Source organism: Hemiscyllium ocellatum, chromosome 43, assembly GCF_020745735.1.
Source record: "Hemiscyllium ocellatum isolate sHemOce1 chromosome 43, sHemOce1.pat.X.cur, whole genome shotgun sequence".
NCBI lineage: Eukaryota > Metazoa > Chordata > Chondrichthyes > Orectolobiformes > Hemiscylliidae > Hemiscyllium > Hemiscyllium ocellatum.
In genome coordinates, this window is record NC_083443.1 from 7,614,509 (window position 1) to 7,637,229 (window position 22,721).

General features: G+C 38.2%; 1 protein-coding gene across 2 annotated transcripts in view; it reads left to right on the forward strand.

The window, feature by feature from the left end:
• LOC132834995 (sorbin and SH3 domain-containing protein 1) overlaps window positions 1-22,721 on the forward strand; it is a 434,648-nt gene that overhangs the window by 113,233 nt on the left and 298,694 nt on the right. For both annotated transcript variants that reach the window (XM_060854191.1, XM_060854189.1), the window contains exon 2: window positions 7,441-7,511. The gene's annotated coding sequence lies outside the window, so the exon portion shown is untranslated. The remainder of the gene's footprint in view (window positions 1-7,440; window positions 7,512-22,721) is intronic.

Consider the following 22,721-nt stretch of genomic DNA (forward strand, 5'->3'; position numbering starts at 1 on the left):
CTGTAAATTTAACTCAGATGCTCAGTAGCAGCAATGTGTACTATCTGCAAGATGCACTTCAGAAATTCACCAAAGATCCTTAGACATTGATGACCACTAGAAGGACAAAGGCAGCAGATACATGGGAACACCATCACCTGCAAGTACCCCTCCAAGGCATTCACTGACTTGGAAATATATCGCTGTTCCTTGATTGTTGCTGGGTCAAAGTCTTGGAACACGTTTTTTTAAGAGCATTATGGGTTAAGCTACAGCACATGGACTGCAGCAGTTCAAGAAGGCAGCTCACCCCCACCTTCACAACCCATAAATGAATAAAAATAATCACCTTTTACATGGAAACTTCTGGAAAGCCAAGTATAAGACATTAACAGGCTCTATTTTATCCATAGCACATGTATTCCTTCTAAGAATTCCAATAAAGTGGTTGAACACAAAACCATGTTATCTCTGGTTGATTACTTTTCATTTTTCTAAGAGCCCTGTTATAAGCTCCCTCATTTTCTGCCTCCCTCCCTTATTGAATTGAATGGTTATATTTGTTACTTTCCAGTCTGAACCTTTACAGAATCGAACAAACTTTGGGGAAAAAAGGCCAATTAGATTAGATTACTTACAGTGTGGAAACAGGCCCTTCGGCCCAACAAGTCCACACCCACCCATACCCCTAACTTAACACTACAATTGGCCAATTCGCCTAACCCGCACATCTTTGGACTGTGGGAGGAAACCGGAGGAAACCCACGCAGACACGGGGAGAGCGTGCAAACTCCACACAGACAGTTGCCCAAGGCGGGAATTGAACCCAGGTCTCTGGCGCTGTGAGGCAGCAGTGCTAACCACTGTGCCACCGTGCCGCCCTATGTCATTAGCCATTTTTTTGACTGCCCAGGATGAAGTCCATCAGCGGACATTACCAACCCACAGATCCATCGTTTGCTCATTTCCACTTTTGCAGAGATTGTAATTTCAAACCTTTTCCTCCCTTCTTGTTTACAGTAATTTTCTGAGGTGTTTTTCTACCCTCCCCATCTATGTAATCTCCTACAACCTTTTGTACCTCTTTATCCATGCCAAACAACCCTCCTTATCTTTTTATCCTCCTCCAACCTCCCTATTTCTCTAACCTCTTCCAGTCCCTTCATCCCTCCATATCTTTATGTCCTCCTTCCAGCCTCCATAACCCAATGTGTGCTAAAACAGAATAAAATTCTGAATTGTTGCTATTCTGTCACATAATGTGGAGATTTTCATCGATGGGATGCAAGAATAACATGGAGCCTCCAGTTATAGTTAACAGGGGAGTAAGGGTATGTCCATTGACTCTGAAACATGTTTCTTCCTGCCCCACAGCCATGGAGAAACAACAGTCTGATTCAATGAAATCTATAGGTGAAAGTGAGGACTGCAAATGCTAGAGATCAGAGTCAAGCTTAGAATGGTGCTGGAAAAGCAGATCAGGCAGCATCCAAGGAGCAGGAAAAATCGACATTTTGGGCAGGAGCCCTTCATCTGGAATCGATTTTCGTCGATTTTTCTGCCTCTCCGTTGCTGCCTGACCTACCGCGCTTTTCCAGCACCACTCTAACCTTAAATGAAATCTATGACTGAATCTTGATTTGATTTGAATTTTATTTTTTGGTTAAGTATGAGTTGGGTTAAGCTTGGTGGAGTGATTCTTATCGCGAGCCCGTGAGGTTTCTCGCAGTGATATCACCAAACTTGCCGCATTAATTAGAGTTTCAGCCAATCACAGCCAACTTCCTGAGCACATGCTATTCCAGGAGCAACTTGTCACTCGCCAGAGATCCTGGAATTGACTGGTATCTCTGGCACTGGTGCCATGTTTAAACCTGGACAAGCACTGCCAGTCTAAAGCTGGACAAACGTGATGGAGAAAGGAATAGAAGGATGCATTGATGGGGTTAGAAAAATGGAAGATTCAGAAAAACTCACATGGATCAGACATGTTTCTGTGTTGCTAATTCTCCGTAAGGAAATCGGTACACAGCCTCATTCTGAATGTCAGACTTGAGCTGTGACAAAGTCAAACAGTACATAACTGTTCAGCCGCTCATTCCATTCACTGAGATGTGAGTTAATTCTTTCCTGTGTGTGCATAATGGATGACAAAACAGTAAAGTATGGAAGTCATGATACTATTATCCCTCATGCCATTACAGTCACGATTAGGCTCAGCCAAGACCTCTTCTTCACAAAGAGACCAAACTGATTGTCACTTTGAGCTGGAAGCACGAATTGGGTGGTGGAGGGGGTGGTGAGTGCAGATGGTTAGTGTACCATTTACAAATGACCAGAAAATACTTTCTTTATTCTATCACACAATTGCTGGTTGGCAGCTTTGTTGAATAATTCAGAGTGCTGTCAGGTAGGCCTCGTCTGTTGCCGTGGCAATGTGGTTCCAGAACTGTTTTTCTAACTGCTCAGGAATAAAAACGAGAATGATCCAGAGAAACAACAAAGCCTGGGGAGGACGACACAACAGTCATGAGAGCTGAAATGCCTTTAATAAGCTTGTGGACTGTGGTCACAGCTGTCAAGAGAAATAGAGGGACGCTGTACAGGTAAAGGCTTGCTTATTTTTTTCCCAAGGAAGGGGTTTTCTCCTGATGTTTCAGTAGCAGATTGTGTGGAGTTCTTTCCTCAAAGGTTCCACCAAAGTTCTCACTTGGCCATGCCAGGCATGATGGGACTTGTTGCTTGGACAGCTGGCCTTATGCATTTGGTGTTCTCTGAAGATAGTCAGAGGGGCTTCGAAATCTGAGCAATTCTTAAAGGGTCATTTGAGGAGTGCACAGATTGGAATAAATTGCCCAACTGTGGACTTTTCCAACCTCAAACTCAGACCAAAGGCACCTTTGAAGGCTAATTATGCCCAAAAGCAAAATCTTTATATCTTTCAGGATATTGTTTGCTAAAATCCCAGGATGTTACCCAAAGATTATAATTTCTGCTCAGATTGCTGAAGAGTATGTCCAAATTCAGTTGAGGGCTTTAGGCCTGAGGTTGTTACCTTGTTTCAATGAGTTGACTGTTAATGGGGGTCTAGATTAAAGTGGTGCTGGAAAAGCACAGCAGGTCAGGCAGCATCCGAGGAACAAGAAAATCGACGTTTCGGGCAAAAGCCCTTCATGGAGGTATTCTGTTGTATATTTGTGGAATTCTCTGCCCTACCTCATTGAATACTTTTAAGGCAATGACAGGTGGAGTTTTCAACAGTGAAGGAATTAAGGGTTACAGTGAGCAGGCAGGTAAATGGAGCTGAGTCCGCAAAAAGATAAACTATGATTTATTGAATGATGGGGCAGGCTCGAAGGGCCAGATGGCCTACTCCTGTTGTAATTTCTTATGTTCTTACGTATTTTTGACTGATAGGCCCAAGAGTAACACAAAACATGTGGTGCCGAAAAAGCACAGCCGGTCAGGCAGCATCCGAGGAGCAGGAGAATCGACATTTCGAGAATAAGCCCTTCATCAGGAATGTGGGGGCTCCCAATGGGGCTGAGAGATAAATAGGAGGAGGGTGGTGCTGGGGGAAGATAGCTGGGAAGGCGATAGGTAGATGGAGGTGGGGCGTGATAGTGATAGGTCGGAGCGGAGGGTGGAGCGGATATGTGGGAAGGAAGATGGACAGGTAGAATAGGTCAATGTGGGTTATTCTGACTCTCCAGCATCTGCAGTCCTCACTTGCTCCCCGAAGTAACACAAGGCATGCTATGTCTATAGTAGCATTGCTGTGAGGTTAGGGCAAAGGTAAATATGTCAAATTTTGAGATTATCACACAGGATTCTCAGTTTTTCAAAATTATACCTCATATTTGGAAAAAGTTATTGAGAGCTAACATACTCTGTGGGTTCATTATTAGGCACAGTACCATTAAATTTTTCCAGATCTCGCCTAATTGTAGTATCTCATCGAAGTGAGAATTACGAAATGCTTAAGGTTGTCTCAGTTTAATTCGAGATTATGTTGTATCTTCCTAAAAAACCCAACTCCATGTTAGTATCTTTACTCTCCCGTTGTCTCCCCTTGGTTTTTTCTTGCACTGTTGTCTGACCATCTCTTTGGTCTTGTGAGGCGCTCTCTCTTCACTTCAAATACTTCGTAAAAATGAGATTGTAAATGTTGTCATTCTCAGAAGTAGATGGAAACACACCCTTGGCACGTACCTTCCAGCTCAACCAGTCTGTTGCTATTTACCCTTCAAATGAATTATTAGTTGTTGTTCGGGTGAAATGAACATGGAGATAGAAATATAGGTGTTGTTTGATATAAAAAGATCAAAGTCCATCTACTCCCTTCCAAAATGTAACAGTAATGGAGCAATTGACTTGTCTCTTTGTCCATGAATGTACAATTGAGCCAAACTTGATGAGATCCCCCTGGAACAGAAAGCTTTAGAACGATGTGTCCACAGGGGCCCTGTCTCTCCCAATTATGTCTCTCTGAGATTACTTAATGTCTCAAATTACTCTTGCTATTTCCTGGTGAAACTGTGTACATTTTGGTTCAGCTGAGAGATACTGTCAGTGAGGGAGGACACACTGGCTTCACAGAAAAGAAAGTCTTGCGTTTATATATCGTCTTTTCATGACCACCAGATTGCATCCAATTTTGAGGTGTTCTTGCTGTTGGAATGTGGGAAGCATGGCAACTTATTTTGAGCACAGCAAGGTCCCACAAGCAGCCAGCTGAAAACCATCAGTGAATTGGGGTTTAGGGAAGTTGGTTGAGGGATAAATATCGACTAGGACACATGAGATAACTCTCCGAATATTCTTTAAACAGAAAGTCACCATAATGCACTCTCTTGACTTGCAGCAAATTTAATGTGAGAGTTACCATACTTGAGTGAAGGACAAGGTAACCTCTGCTGGTTAGGGAATTGAACTGCTGTTAGAATCACTCTGTATTCTGATACCAGAATCATAGAATCCCTACAATGCAGAAAGTAGCCATTTGGCCCATCAAGTCTGCACCAACCCTGTGAAGGGCATCCCATTCCCATAACCTCACAGAGGGTTTTTAACCATGGCTAACACATCTAGCCTGCACATCCCTGGATACTATGGGTAATTTAACGTGGCCAATCCACCTAACCTGCATATCTTTGAACTGTAGGAGGAGAATAGAGTACCCGGAGGAAACCCACAGGGACATGCACCGGGAGAACATTGGCTCCCATCCTGGTTAGCACTGCTGCCTCACAATATCAGGGACTTGGGTTCAATTCCACCCTCGGGTGACTGTGTGGAGTTTGCACATTCTCCCCATGTCTCTGTGGGTTTCCTCTGGGTGCTTTGGTTTCCTCCCACAGTCCAAGAATGTGCAGATTAGGATGGATTAGCCATGGGAAATGTGCAGTTACCATGGTAGGGTAGGTGGGGTGGGCTACCTTTCGGAGGGTCAGTATGGACCTGATCGCCAAATGGCTAACTTCCATATTTTGGAGATTCTATTAACGTGCAAACTCCACACAGACAGTCACCCAAGGCTGGAAGCAAACCCAGGTCCCTGGTGCTGTGAGGGAGCAGTGCTAATCACTGAGCTGACCAACCCCATCTGATACATCCACTAAAACAAACGAACTTGGCCTTGGATCAATCCCATCCAAACCTGGTACTTCTGAAAATGCAGGACTCCCTCAGTACTGCATGGAAATATTTACTTTCATTTTTGAGCTTGGATCCTGGAAATGAGTTTGAAATCGGAACTTTGTGACTGAGGGATGTGAGTGCTGCCCCCTAAAGGACTCTAGTAATAACATAGAGGCAAAAAAAAGGTGGAGGAAAGATATTAGGGGCTAGAACTTCCCAGCTTTAATATAGAAACATAGAAGATAGGAGCAGGAGGAGGCCATTCGGCCCTTCGGGCCTGCTCCACCATTCATCACGATCATGGCTGATCATCCAACCCAATAGCCTAATCCTGCTTTCCATTCACCCCAAGTGCTATATCTAGCCACCTCTTGAATACACTTAATGTTTGGCATACACTACTTCCTGTTGTAATGAATCCCACACACTCAGGCACTTTAGGCGAAGTAATGTCTCCTCATCTCCATCCTTCATGGTCCATCCTCAGACTGTGACCCCTGGTTCTGGACACACCCTACATTGGGAACATCCTACCTGATCTACTTTGTCTAATCCTGTATAACTTTATAACAACAGAACTTTATAACAACAGAAATTGATTTTTCTCTCCACACTTCATTCTTGCCAGTCAAAACCAACTAGATTGGAGGGCAGCCCAGCTGTTGAGAGAGCAAGTTTGTAACCCTAGGGCACAGCCTGGCGCAGTGTCAGAAAATGAGGAGAGATAAGGAGGGATCTGTCGGGCCTCAGGAGGGTTTTGTAGACTTTAGTCCTATGCTGGTTGGTTTGACACACTGCAACACCTCTTGGGTCACAGGCAGTGCTGGAAAGGTGCTTACCTGAGGGAACCTACCTTACATCTTCTTGCAGTTCCTTAAGCCTTGGAAACTGCTTAGTAAAGATAGAATGGAAACACAAATTTAAGAACTAATCCACATTCTGCTGATTAGTTTCCCCATTCTATTCACTGGGTTGTCTTTTGCAACGCCAGACAGTTTTGAGGTCAGTTGGGCTGTTTGCATTTCAATCTTTAACATGCCCTTCCCCCACCAAAGCTGTCCACACTGTCTCCCCCATCTCCCGCACATCACTGGTGTGAGATTAGAACTTGTGGTGAACTAGCAGCTGAAGAAAGCTTTGCTCTTTGCACAGTTTGGTTTTTCTGAGTGATCAATGTAAAATGTCAATGCTGCCAATATATCTGAGAATGAGGAAACAGATAGAGGAGATGGTGATTGACAAAGCAGAAACAAACCAAGGGAGCACGGAGATAGAGAGGGAGGAGAAAAGAGAAAGAGAGGAAGCAGAGAGAGAGAGAGAGAGAGAGAGAAAGAAAGAAAGAGGAGGAAGGAATTGGAGAAAGGATGCAAGAAAGAAGAAGCAAGAAAGAGAGAATGGACAAAGGAGAGAGAGGGGAAGAAGGGATAGGGAAGGGAGAGAGAGGAGAGGGAGAAGCATGGAGAGTGGAGAGATGATGAAGGAGAACTGGTGGAAGAAGGAGGACTGTAGGTCAACAGGGAGAGACAGATGAGAAAAGAGAGATGATGGAGGGGGCAGAAGTGATTAACAATTGGCTAAAATAAATTTGTTGAAGATGTGAAATGTTCTTGATTTCCATCACATTGTGATAACGATGTCTACATTATGTATAGCTGCATGTTATGGCAGGAACCGGTCAATCAATGAAATAGAGAGAACAGGAAATGGGCAGTGATTACACAATCAAAGACATTAAGCGAGGGATCAGAGGCTGGAGGTGGGCTGAAAGTTCAACTTCTAACTTGCTGATTGTGCTCTAACTCCAATCTGCTCTTCCTCCAGGGTTTATTGACAAGCTGTGAGTAATGTAAAAAGGAATTTCCAGTCGTCTGAACACAATTTGATTTAAACAGGTATTTGATTTAAATATGTTCAAGACTTTTTGAAAAACCCTTCAGTAATTTGTAGATACTGCATCAATTATGGAGTTTTCTATTATTTCCATGCAAATTGATGAAAAGTTATTTTGATGAATATGATTAACAATGAGCAAGGCAGAGTTTTGACTTTGTCACACATTCAGGATCGTAAAACAGTGCATGTTATCACTTGCTGTTTGACAATCTGTTAATGTTGATTCAAGTCAACATAAAACATCAGAAGAGCTTGTCACTTCTAAAAGCTGATTTATCCATCAATAATCTGTCAATTTTGTTACCTCACTGATCCATAATATTGTGCTGTTCCTTCGTCACTGACTAATAGCAATATACAGTTTCATTGCCACTAATCTATAACAATATACAGTCACACAGTCACTAATACATAACATTATACAATTCCACGGTGACTAATCTACAACATTATACAGTTTCACAGTCACTAATCTATAATATTATACAGTCCCACAGTCACTACTTCATAATATTATACAGTTCCATGGTCACTAATCTATAACAATATACAGTCCCACAGTCACTAAGTCTTAACATTATAGAGTCCCACAGTCACTAATCTATAACAATATACAGTCCCACAGTCACCAATCCATAACAATATACAGTTCCACAGTCACTAATCTATAACAATATACAGTCCCACAGTCACTAATTCATAACATTATATAGTTCCATGGTCACTAATCTACAGCATTATACAGCCCCACAGCCACTGATCTACTACAATATACAGTTCTACAGTTGCTAATCCATAACATTATACAGTTCCACAGTCACGAATCTATAACAATATACAGTTCCACAGTCATGAATCCATGACATTATACAGTTCCACAGTCGCTAATCTATAACAATATATAGTTCCACAGTCACTAATCCATAACATTATACAGTTCCACAGTCACGAATCTATAACAAAATAGAGTTCCACAGTCACTAATCCATAACATTATACAGTTCCACAGTTGCTAATTTACAATATTATACAGTTCCACAGTCACTAATCTGTACCAATATACAATTCCACAGTCAATAATCTATAACAATATAAGTTCTACAGTCGCTAATCCATAACATTATACAGTTCTATAGTCACTAATCCACAACATTATACAGTACCACAGTTGCTAATCTATAATATTATACAGTTCCACAGTCGCTAATCCATAACATTATACAGTTCCAGAGTCACTAATCTATAACAATATACAGTTCCACAGTCACTAAACTACAACATTATACAGTTCCACAGTCACAAATCTATAACAAAATACAGTTTAACAATCACTGATCTATATAAAAAAAACAGTTGAACAATCCACAGCATTACACAGTTCCACAGTCACTAATCCATAACATTATGCAGTTCTACAGTCACTGATCTATAAAAAAAAACAGTTGAACAATCACAAATCCATAGCATTATACAGGTTCACAGTCACTAATCTATAAAAATATACAGTTCCACAGTCACTAATCCAGAACATTATACAGTTCCACAGTCACTAACCTATCACAAAATACAGTTCCACAGTCGCTAATCCACAACATCAAACAGTTGCACAGTCGCTAATCTATAGCAATATATAGTTCCACCCTCACTAAGCCACAATATTATGCAGTCCCACAGTCACTAATCTATCACAAAATACAGTACCACAGTTGCTAATCCACAACATTATACAGTTCCAAGTTGCTAATCTATAACATTATACATTTCCACAATGGCGAATACACAACATCATACAGTTCCACAGTCGCTAATCTATAACAGTATACACTTCCACAGTCACTAATTCATAATATTTTACAGTTCCACAGTTGCTAATCCACAACACTGTACAGTTCCAAAGTCACTAATCCATAACATTATACAGTTCCACAGTCACTAATCTAAAACAATATATAGTTCCACAGTGACTAATTCATAACAATATACAGTTCCACACTCACTAATCTATAACAATATACAGTTCCATAGTCGATACTCTAAAACAAAATACAGTTCAACAATCACTAGTCCGCAACATTATACAGTTCCACAGTCGCTAATCCATAACATTATACAGTTCCACAGTCAATAATCCACAACGTTATACAGTTCCACAGTCTCTAATCCACAACATTGTACAGTTCCACAGTCACTAATCTGTAACAAAATACAGTTCCACAGTCACTAATCCATAACATTATACAGTTCCACAATCACTAATTTATAACAACATACAGTTCCACAGTCACTAATCTGTAACATTATACAGTTCCACAGTCATTAATCCACAACATTATACAGTTCCATAGTCGCTAATCCATAACCTTATACAGTTCCACAGTATAATCTACTACAATATACAGTTCCACAGTCATTAATTCTGAACATGACACAGTTCCACAGTGGCTAATCCACAACATTATACAGTTCCATAGTCGCTAAACTATAATACTATACAGGTGCACAGTCACTAATCCATAACATTATACAGTTCCACAGTCACTAAACTATAATACTGTACAGGTCCACAGTCACTAATCCATAACATTATACAGTTCCACGGTCACTAATCTCTAACAATATATAGTTACACAGTCACTAATCCATAACATTATACAGTTCCAGTCACTAAACTATAATACTATACAGGTCCACAGTCACTAATCCACAACATTATACAGTTCCACAGTCACTAATCTATAACAACATACAGTTCCATAGTTGATACTCTAAAACAAAATACAGTTCAACAATCACTAGTCCGCAACATTATACAGTTCCACAGTTGCTAATCCATAACATTATACAGTTCCACAGTCATTAATCCACAACGTTATACAGTTCCACAGTCTCTAATCCACAACATTGTACAGTTCCACAGTCACTAATCTGTAACAAAATACAGATTAGATTAGACTTACAGTGTGGAAACAGGCCCTTCGGCCCAACAAGTCCACACCGACCTGCCGAAGTGAAACCCACCCATACCCCTACATTTACCCCTTACCTAACACTACGGGCAATTTAGCATGGCCAATTCACCTGACCCACACATCTTTGGACTGTGGGAGGAAACTGGAGCACCCGGAGGAAACCCACGCTGACACGGGGAGAACGTGCAAACTCCACACAGTCAATCGCCTGAGTCGGGAATTGAACCCGGGTCTCAGGCGCTGTGAGGCAGCAGTGCTAACCACTGTGCCACCGTGCCGCCCACACACGTTCCACAGTCACTAATCCATAGCATTATACAGTTCCACAGTCATTAATCCACAACATTATACAGTTCCACAATCACTAATCTATAACAACATACAGTTGCACAGTCACGAATCCATAACATTATACAGTTCCACAGTCGCTAACCTATAACAATATACAGTTCCACAGTCACTAATCTGTAACATTATACAGTTCCACAGTCATTAATCCACAACATTATACAGTTCCATAGTCGCTAATCCATAACATTATACAGTTCCACAGTCACTAATCCACAACATTATACAGTTCCACAGTCACTAATCCATAACATTATACAGTTCCACGGTCACTAATCTCTAACAATATATAGGTACACAGTTACTAATCCATAACATTATACAGTTCCACAGTCACTAAACTATTACACTATACAGGTCCACAGTCAATAATCCACAACATTAAACAGTTCCACAGTCACTTGTCTATCACAAAATACAGTTACACAGTTGCTAATCTATAACAATATACAGTTCCACAGTCATTAATTCTGAACATGATACAGTTCCACAGTGGCTAATCCACAAGATTATACTGTTCCACAGTCACTAATCTATAATAATATACAGTTCCACAGTCACTAATCCACAACATTATACAGTTCCACAATCATTAATCCACAACATTATACAATTCCATAGTCGCTAATCCAAAGCAATATACCATTCTACAGTCACTAATCCACAACATTAAACAGTTCCACAGTCACTAATCTATAACAATATATAGTAACACAGGCACTAATCCATAACATTATACAGTTCTACAGTCACTAGTCTATCACAAAATACAGTTCGACAGTCGCTAATCCATAACATTATACAGTTCCACAGTCACTAATCTGTAATAATATATAGTTACACAGTTACTAATCTATTAAAATATACAGTTCCACAGTCACTAAACCATAACATTACACAGTTCCACAGTCGTAAAGCTATAACAATATACAGTTCCACACTCACTAATCCATAACATTATACAGTTCCACAGTCGCTAATCTATAACAATATACAGTTCCACAGTCACCAATTCTGAACATGATACAGTTCCACAGTCACTAATCTATAACAATATACACTTCCACAGCCACTAATCTAAAACAATATATTGTTCCACAGTCATTAATCCATAACAATATACAGTTCCACAGTCACTAATCTATAACAATATGCAGTTCCGCAGTCACTAATCCACAACATTATACAGTTTCACAGTCACTAATCTATAACAATATACAGTTCCACAGTCACTAATCTAAAACAATATATAGTTCCACAGTGATTAATTCAAAGCAATAAACAGTTCCACACTCACTAATCTATAACAATATACAGTTCCGTAGTCGATACTCTAAAACAAAATACAGTTCAACAATCACTAGTCCGCAACATTATACAGTTCCACAGTCGCTAATCCAAAGCAATATACCGTTAACGGTCACTAATCCACAACAATATACAGTTCCACAGTCACTAATCTATAATAATATATAGTTACGCAGGCACTAATCCATAACATTACACAGTTCCACAGTCACTAATCTGTAACAGTATATAGTTACACAGTCACTAATCCATAACATTATACAGTTCCACAGTCACTAGTCTATCACAAAATACAGTTCCACAGTCACTAATTCTGAACATGATACCGTTCCACAGTGGCTAATCCACAATATTATACAGTTCCACAGTCGCTAATCGATAACAATATACACTTCCACAGTCACTAAACTAAAACAATATACAGTTCCACAGTCACTTATCTATAACAATGTTCAGTTCCACAGTCGATAATCTAAAACATTACACAGTTCCACAGTCACTAATATACAACAATATACAGTTCAACAGTCACTAATCTATAACAATATTGAGTTCTACAGTCACTAATCCACAACATTATACAGTTCCACAATCACTAATATATAACATTATACAGTTCCACAGTCACTAAACTATAATGTTATACAGTTCCACCGTCACTAATCTATAACAATATTCAGTTCTACAGTCACTAATCCACAACATTATACAGCTTCACAGTCACTAATCTATAACAACATACAGTCCCACAGTGATTAATCCACAACATTATACAGTTCACCAGTCACTAATCTATAACAATATACAGTTTTACAGTCACTAATCTATAACAAAATAGAGTTACACAGTCGCTAATCCAAAACAGTATACAGTTCCATAGTCACTAATCTATAACAATATACAGTTCCACAGTCATTAAACTATGACATTATACAGGTCCAAAGTCACTAATCTATAACAATAAACAGTTCCACAATCACTAATCTATAACAAAATAAAGTTACACAGTCGCTAATCCAAAACAGTATACAGTTCCATAGTCGCTAATCTATAACAATATACTGTTCCACAGTCACTAATTCTTAACATTATACATTTCCACAGTGGCTAACCCACAACATTATACAGTTCCAAGTCACTAATCTAAAACAATATACTGTTACATAGTCATGAATCCGTAACAATATACAGTTCCACAGTCGCTAATCTCCAACAATATAGAGTTCCACACGCACTAATCCATAACTTTATACAGTTCCACAATCACTAGTCCATAACATTATACAGTTCCACAGTCACCTCATCTGCTAAGAGATACAGTTCCACAGTCACTAATCTGTAACAATATATAGTTCAACACTCACTAATCCATAGCATTATACAGTTCCAAAGTCACTAATCCACAACATTATACAGTTCCTCAGTCACTAATCTATAGCATTATACAGTTCCTCAGTCGCTAATCTACAACAATATATAGTTCCACACTCCCTAATCTAAAACAATATACAGTTTCATAGTCATTAAACCATAAAAATATACTGTTCCACACTCACTAATGTATAAAAATATACAGTTCCACAGTCGATAATCTAAAACAAAATACAGTTCAACAATCACTAGTCCACAACATTATACAGTTCCACAGTCACTAATCTGTTACAAAATTCAGTTCCACAGTCACTAATCTGTTACAAAATTCAGTTCCACAGTCACTAATCCATAACATTATACAGTTCCACAGTCACTAATCCACAACATTATGCAGTTCCACAGTCACAAATCTAAAACAATATACAGTTCCACAGTCACTAATCCATGACATTATACAGTTCTACATTTATAACAATATAGAGTTCTACAGTCACTAGTCCTTAACATTATTGAGTTTGACAGTTACTAATTTATAATAATATACAGTTCCACAGTCACTAATTCATAATATTATACAGTCCCACAGTCACTAATCTATAACAATATACAGTTCCACAGTCATGAATCCACAGCCTTATACAGTTCCACAGTCACAAATCCATAACAAAATACAGTTTAACAATCCCTATTCCACAACATTATACAGTTCCACAGTCACTAATCTATAACAAAATACAGTTCAACAATCACTCGTCCACAACATTATACAGTCCCACAGTCACTAATCTATAACAATATAAAGTTCCACAGTCACGAATCCACAACCTTATACAGTTCCACAGTCACAAATCCGTAACAAAATACAGTTTAACAATCCCTATTCCACAACATTATACAGATCCACAGTCACTAATCTATAACAAAATACAGTTCAACAATCACTCGTCCACAACATTATACAGTTCCACAGTCGCTAATCTATAACAATGTACAGTTCCACAGTCACTAATCCACAACATTAGACAGTCCCACTGTCACTAATCCACAACATTATACAGTTCCACAGTCGCTAATCTATAACAATATACAGTTCCACAGTAACTAATCCACAGCATTACGTATTTCCACAGTCACTAATCTATAACATTATACAGTTCCACAGTCGCTAATCTATAACAATATACAGTTCCACAGCCACAAATCTAAAACAAAATACAGTTCAACAATCATAGTCCACAACATTATACAGTTCCACAGTCACTAATCTATAACAAAATACAGTTACACAGTTGCTAATCCAAAACAGTATACAGTTCCGTGATCGCTAATCCACAACATTATACAGTTCCACAGTCACAAATCTATAATACACTATAGTTCAACAATCACTAGTCCACAACATTATACTGTTCCACAGTCACTAATCTATAACAATAAACAGATCCATCATCTCTAATCCACAACATTATACCGTTCCACAGTCACTAATCCATAACATTATGCAGTTCCACAGTTGCTAACCCATAACAAAATATAGTTCCACAGTCACTGGTCCACAACATTATACAGTTCCACAGTCACTAATCCACAACGTTATGCAAATCCACAGTCACTAATCTATAACATTAGACAGTCCCACAGTCATTAATCCACAACATTATACAGTTCCACAGTCACTAATCCATAACAATATACAGTTCTACAGTCACTAATCCATAACATTATACAGTTCCACAGATGCTAATCCACAACATTATACAGTTTCACAGTCACTAATCTATAACAATATGCAGTTCAACAGTCACTAGTCTACGATATGCAGTTCCACAGTCACCAAACCACAACATTATACAGTTCCACCGTCACAAATCTATTACAAAATACTGTTCAACAATCACTAGCCCATAACATTATACAGTTTCACCGTCACTAATCCACAACAATATACATTGCCACAGTCTCTAACCCACAACATTATAGAGTTCCACAGTCAGTAATCTATAACAATATACAGTTCCACAGTTGCTAATCTATAACAATATACAGTTCCACAGTCGCTAATTCACAACATTATGCAGTTTCAGTCACAAATCTAAAACAATATACAGTTCCACATTCACTAATTCATAATATTATATAGTTCCACAGTCATTAATCTATAACATTAGACAGTCGCACAGTCATTAATCCACAACATTATACAGTTCCACAGTCACTAATCTATAACAATATACAGTTTCACAATCACTAATGCACAACATTATACAGTTCCACAGCCGTTAATCTATAACAGTTTTCAGTTCCATAGTCACTAATCCACAACATTATACAGTTCCACAGTCACTAATCTATAACAATATATAGTTCCACAGATGTTTATCCACAACACTATACAATTCCACAGTCACTAATCTATAACAATATACAGTTCCACAGTCACTAATTCATAATATTATCAGTCCCACAGTCACTAACTTATAACAAAATACAGTTCCACTATCGCGAATCCACAACATTATACAGTTCCACAGTTGCTAATTCATAATATTATATAGTCCCACAGTCACTAATCTATCACAAAATACAGTTCTACAGTCACTAATCCACAACATTATACAGTTCCACAGCCATTAATCTATAACAATATTCAGTTCCATAGTCACTAATCCACAACATTATACAGTTCCACAGTCACTAATCTATAACAATATATAGTTCCACAGATGCTTATCCACAACACTATACAGTTCCACAGTCACTAATCTATAACAATATACAGTTTCACAGTCACTAATTCATAATATTATTAGTCCCACAGTCACTAACTTATAACAAAATACAGTTCCACTATCGCGAATCCACAACATTATACAGTTCCACAGTTGCTAATTCATAATATTATATAGTCCCACAGTCACTAATCTATCACAAAATACAGTTCTACAGTCACTAATCCACAACATTATACAGTTCCACAGCCCTTAATCTATAACAATATTCACTTCCATAGTCACTAATCCACAACATTATACAGTTCCACAGTCACTAATCTATAACAATATATAGTTCCACAGATGTTTATCCACAACACTATACAGTTCCACAGTCACTAATCTATAACAATATATAGTTCCACAGTCACTAATTCATAATATTATTAGTCCCACAGTCACTAACTTATAACAAAATACCGTTCCACTATCGCGAATCCACAAAATTATACAGTTCCACAGTTGCTAATTCATAATATTATATGGTCCCACAGTCACTAATCTATCACAAAATACAGTTCTACAGTCACTAATCCAAACATTATGTAGTTCCACAGTCGCTAATAGAACATAGAACATAGAACAATACAGCACAGAACAGGCCCTTCGGCCCACGATGTTGTGCCGAATATTTGTCCTAGCTTAAGCACCTATCCATGTACCTATCCGATTGCCGCTTAAACGTCACCAATGATTCTGACTCTGCCACTCCCACAGGCAGCGCATTCCATGCCCCCACCACTCTCTGGGTAAAGAATCTACCCCTGACATCCCCCCTATACCTTTCACCCTTCACCTTAAATTTACGTCCCCTTGTAACACTCTGTTGTACCCGGGGAAAAAGTCTCTGACTGTCTACTCTATCTATTCCCCTGATCATTTTATAAACTTCTATCAAGTCACCCCTCATCCTTTGCCGTTCCACTGAGAAAAGGCCTAGCACTCTCAACCTATCCTCATACGACCTATTCTCCATTCCAGGCAACAGTCTGGTAAATCTCCTCTGCACCCTCTCCAAAGCTTCCACATCTTTCCGAAAGTGAGGCGACCAGAACTGCACACAATACTCCAAATGTGGCCTTACCAAGGTCCTGTAAAGCTGCAACATCATCTCATGACTCTTGAATTCAATCCCTCTGCTAATGAAGGTTAATACAACATAGGCCTTCTTACAAGCTCTATCCACCTCAATGGCAACTTTCAACGAGCTATGAACATAGACCCCAAGATCCCTCTGCTCCTCCACCTTACTAAGAACCCTACCGTTAACCCTTTATTCCGCATTCTTATTTGTCCTTCCAAAATGGATAACCTCACACTTGACAGCGTTGAATTCCACCTACCACTCCTCAGCCCAGCTCTGTATAACAATACACAGTTTCACAGTCACTAATTCATAACATTATACATTTCCACAGTGGCTAACCCACAACATTATACAGTTCCACAGTCGCTAATCTATATCAATATATAGTTCCACAGTCACTAATCTAAAACAATATACTGTTCCATAGTCATGAATCCCTAACAATATACAGTTCCACAGTCGCTACTCCATAACATTATACAGTTCCACAGTCAGTAATCTACCATGTACTGTTCCACAGCCACTAAACCACAACATTATACAGTTCCACAGTCACAAGTCTATAACAAAATATAGTTCAACAATCACTGGTCCACAACATTGTACAGTTCCACAGTCACTAATCTATAACAATATACAGTTCCACAGTCACTAATCCAAAACATTAAACAGTTCCATAGTCACTAATCCACAACATTACACAGTTCCACAGTCACTAATCCACAACATTATGCAGTTCCACAATCACTAATCTATAAAATATATAGTTCCACAGATGCTAATCCACAACATTATACAGTTCCACAGTTGCTAATCTATAACAATGTACAGTTCCACAGTCAATAATTCATAATATTATACAGTCCCACAGTCACAAACTTATAACAAAATACAGTTCCACAGTCACTAATCCACAACATTATACAGTTCCACTATCGCTAATCGATAGCGATATATAGTTCCACAGATGCTAATCCACAACATTATACAGTTCCACAGTCACTAATCTCTAACAATATAGAGTTCCAGTCACTAATCTATAACTTTACACTGTTCTGCAGTCACAAGTCCATAACATTATACAGTTCCACAGTCACTAATCTATTACAATATACAGTTCCTCAGTCACTAATTCACATTATACAGTTCCACAGTCACTAGTATATAACAATATACAGTTCCACAGTCACTAAACTATAACATTATACAGTTCCACAGTCACTAATCTATAACAATATACAGTTCCTCAGTCACTAATTCACATTACACAGTTCCACAGTCACTAATGTATAACAATATACAGTTCCACAGTCACTAATCTCTAACAATATAGAGTTCCAGTCACTAATCTATAACTTTACACTGTTCTGCAGTCACAAGTCCATAACATTATACAGTTCCACAGTCACTAATCTATTACAATATACAGTTCCACAGTCACTGATCCATAGCATTATACAGTTCCACAGTTGCTAATCTATAACAATATATAGTTCCACAGTCACTAATCCATAACATTACACAGTTCCACAGTCACTAATCCATAATACTATACAGTTCCACAGTCACTAATCTATAACAATAAACAGTTCCACAGTCACGAATCTATAAAATTATACAGTTCCACAGTCGATAATATAAAACAATACACAGTTCCACAGTCACTAATCCACAACATTATACAGTTCCACAGTCACTAATCTATAACAATATACAGTTCCTCAGTCACTAATTCACATTATACAGTTCCACAGTCACTAGTATATAACAATATACAGTTCCACAGTCACTAAACTATAACATTATACAGTTCCACAGTCACTAATCTATAACAATATACAGTTGCTCAGTCACTAATTCACATTACACAGTTCCACAGTCACTAATGTATAACAATATACAGTTCCACAGTCACTAAACTATAACATTATACAGTTCCACAGTCACTAATCTATAACAATATACAGTTCCTCAGTCACTAATTCACATTACACAGTTCCACAGTCACTAATGTATAACAATATACAGTTCCACAGTCACTAATCCCAAACATTATACAGTTCCACAATCACTAATCCCTAACGTTATATAGTTACACAATCATTAATCTACATAGTCGCTAATGTATAACAATATATACCATTCTACAGTCACTAATCCACAACATTATACAGTTCCACAGTCGCTAATCTATAACAATATACAGTTCCACAGTCACTAATCCACAACATTATTCCGTTCCACAGTCGCTAATCTATAACAATATATAGTTCTACAGTCACTAATCTACAACATTATACAGTTCCACAGCCACTAATCTATAACAATATATAGTTCCAGAGTCACTAATCCATAACAGTACACAGTTCCACAGTCACTAATCTATAACATTACACAGTTCCACAGTCACTAATCCATAACATTATACAGTTTCACAGTCACTAATCCATAACAATATACAGTTCCACAGTCACTAGTTCACAACGTTATAAGGTTCCACAGTCGCTAATCTATAACAATATACAGATGCACGGTCACTAATCCACAACATTATACAGTTCCACAGTCGCTAATCTATAACAATATACAGTTCCACAGTCACTAATCCACAACATTATACAGTCACTCAATCACTAATCTATAACAATATACAGTTCCACAGTTGCTAATCTATAACAATATACAGTTCCACAATCACTAATCCACAACATTATAGAGTTCCACAGTCGCTAATCTATAACAATATACAGTTCCACAGTCACTAATCGACAACATTATACAGTTCCACAGTCGCTAATCTATAACAATATACAGTTCCACAGTCACTAATCGACAACATTATACAGTTCCACAGTCGCTAATCCACAACATTATACAGTTCCACAGTCCCTAATCTATAACAATAAACAGTTCCACAGTCACTAATCTATAACAAAATACAGTTCCACAATCACTAATCCATAACATTATATAGTTTCCAGTCACTAATCCACAACATTATACAGTTCCACAGTCACTAATCTATAACAAAATACAGTTCCACAGTCGCTAATCTATAACAATATACAGTTCCACTGTCACTAATCCACAACATTATACAGTTCCACAGTCGCTAATCTATAACAATATACAGTTCCACAGTCACTAATCCCAAAAAATATACAGGTCCACAGTCACTAATCCCTAACGTTAAACAGTTCCACAGTTATTAATCCACATAGTCGCTAATGCATAACAATATACTGTTCTACAGTCACTAATCCACAACATTATACAGTTCCACAGTCATTAATCTATGACAATATATAGTTCCACAGTCTCTAATCCATAACATTACACAGCTCCACAGTCACTAATCCATAACATTATACAGTTACACAGTCACTAAACAACAACATTGTACAGTTCCACAGTCACTAATGTATAACAATATTCATTTCCACACTCACTAATCTATGGCATTATACAGTTCCACAGTCAATAATCTATAACAATATCCAGTTCCTCAGTCGATAATCTAAAACAAAATACAATTGAACAATCACTAGTCCACAACATTATGTAGTTCCACAGTCGCTAATCTATAACATTATACATTTCCACAGTTACTAATCCACAACATTATACAGTTCCACAGTTGCTAATCTATAACAATTTCCAGTTCTGCAGTCGCTAATCTATAACAATATACAGTTCCACAGTCACTAATCCACAACGTTATATAATTCCAGTCACTAATCCACAACGTTATACAGCTCCACAGTCGCTAATCTATAACAATAAACAGTCCCACAGTCGCTAAGCTATAACAAAATACAGTTCCACAATCACTATTCCACAACATTATATAGTTCCCAGTCACTAATGCACAACATTATACAGTTCCACAGTCGCTAATCTATAACAATATACAGTTTCACAGTCACGAATTATTATCAATGTACATTTTCACAGTTATTAATCTGCAATATTATACAGTTCCAGAGTCACTTATGTATAATATTGTATTCTTCCACAATCGTTCCACAGTCACTAATCTATAACAATATACATTTCAACATTCACTCATCCACAGCATTATACAGTCTCACAGTCACTAATTTATAATATTATACAGTTCCACGGTTTTATTATATAGTTCCATAGTCACTGATCTGTAATATTGTACAGTTCCACTGTCAGAAATCCCTAACAATATCCAGTTTCACAGTCAGTAATCCATAACATTATATAGTTCCATAGTCACTTATCTGTAACAATATACAGTTTACAGTTATTAATCTATGATATTATGCAATTCCCCAGTCACTAACCTATAATATTGTACAGTTCAATAGTCACTAATCTGTCATATTGTGCATTTCCACTGTCACTGACTTTTATCGTACGATACAGCTTCATGGGCTTTGACTCAGAATCAAATGAGCAAACAAGATGCTGCTCTAATTTTCAGGACAATGTGGTGCATTTTTCCCATAAGTGTCCAAGTATTACCTGATCACTTTGAAAGTGGAAGGCTGTTTGTATCTTTTCAATTTATCTAGTTACTTTGCTTAATTTGGTTATTGTGGTTAGATCAAACAGAGAGACCATCTGAAAAGCAGCTTAATAACTATTGGTGAACTTGTGTTTGGTGACAGGCACTGGGAACGGGAATGAAAACCAGCCACTCAGTGTGGGAGAATCAATCTGCCGTGACCCGATTACACAGTAGCAGCATTGTCCCAGTGTGAAAGTGTTTGGATTTCTGAGTCATTGTGTTACATTTCATTTGCATCTTAGCACTGGACCCCTCACTTCGTGGCTGAGACATAGACGTATAAAATTGAAATCTTGCCCCTCTGCTCTGCTTTCTTTACCGTGTACACAATTGTTCTCTCTGAGTCAGCAATGCTGTGGATTGTACTGATGGTTCAGCTATATATCTGGATAAAAGCTCCTGTTTGCCAGCCTCGTGACTCTATTGGCACAGATTTGGAGGCCCATGTGATTGTGCAGATGTTATTTGCTGATCTCATAGGTTGATCGGGAATGCAGGATTGAGCTCGAATTTGTATCTTGTTAGTCGTTCATGTTCTCGGTTTTCCAAGCTGACTCAGATGCTTAATTCATTTTGTCTTTGAAGAATCTCTAGAATATTTAAAAACTGTGATCTGAGCGCACCAAGCATGGAGTCGGTCTCTGATAATTTTTAGAAACAAGGAAAAACAACCAAAAGCTTTTATTTATGAAGCATCTTTCATAAATTCAGGATGTTCCAAAATCCGAAAGAATCAATTAAGTCCTTTTGAAATGTTGTCACTGTAAATGAGTCAATCTTGTGAAAAATAGGTCTAAGGATAACAAAGGTTT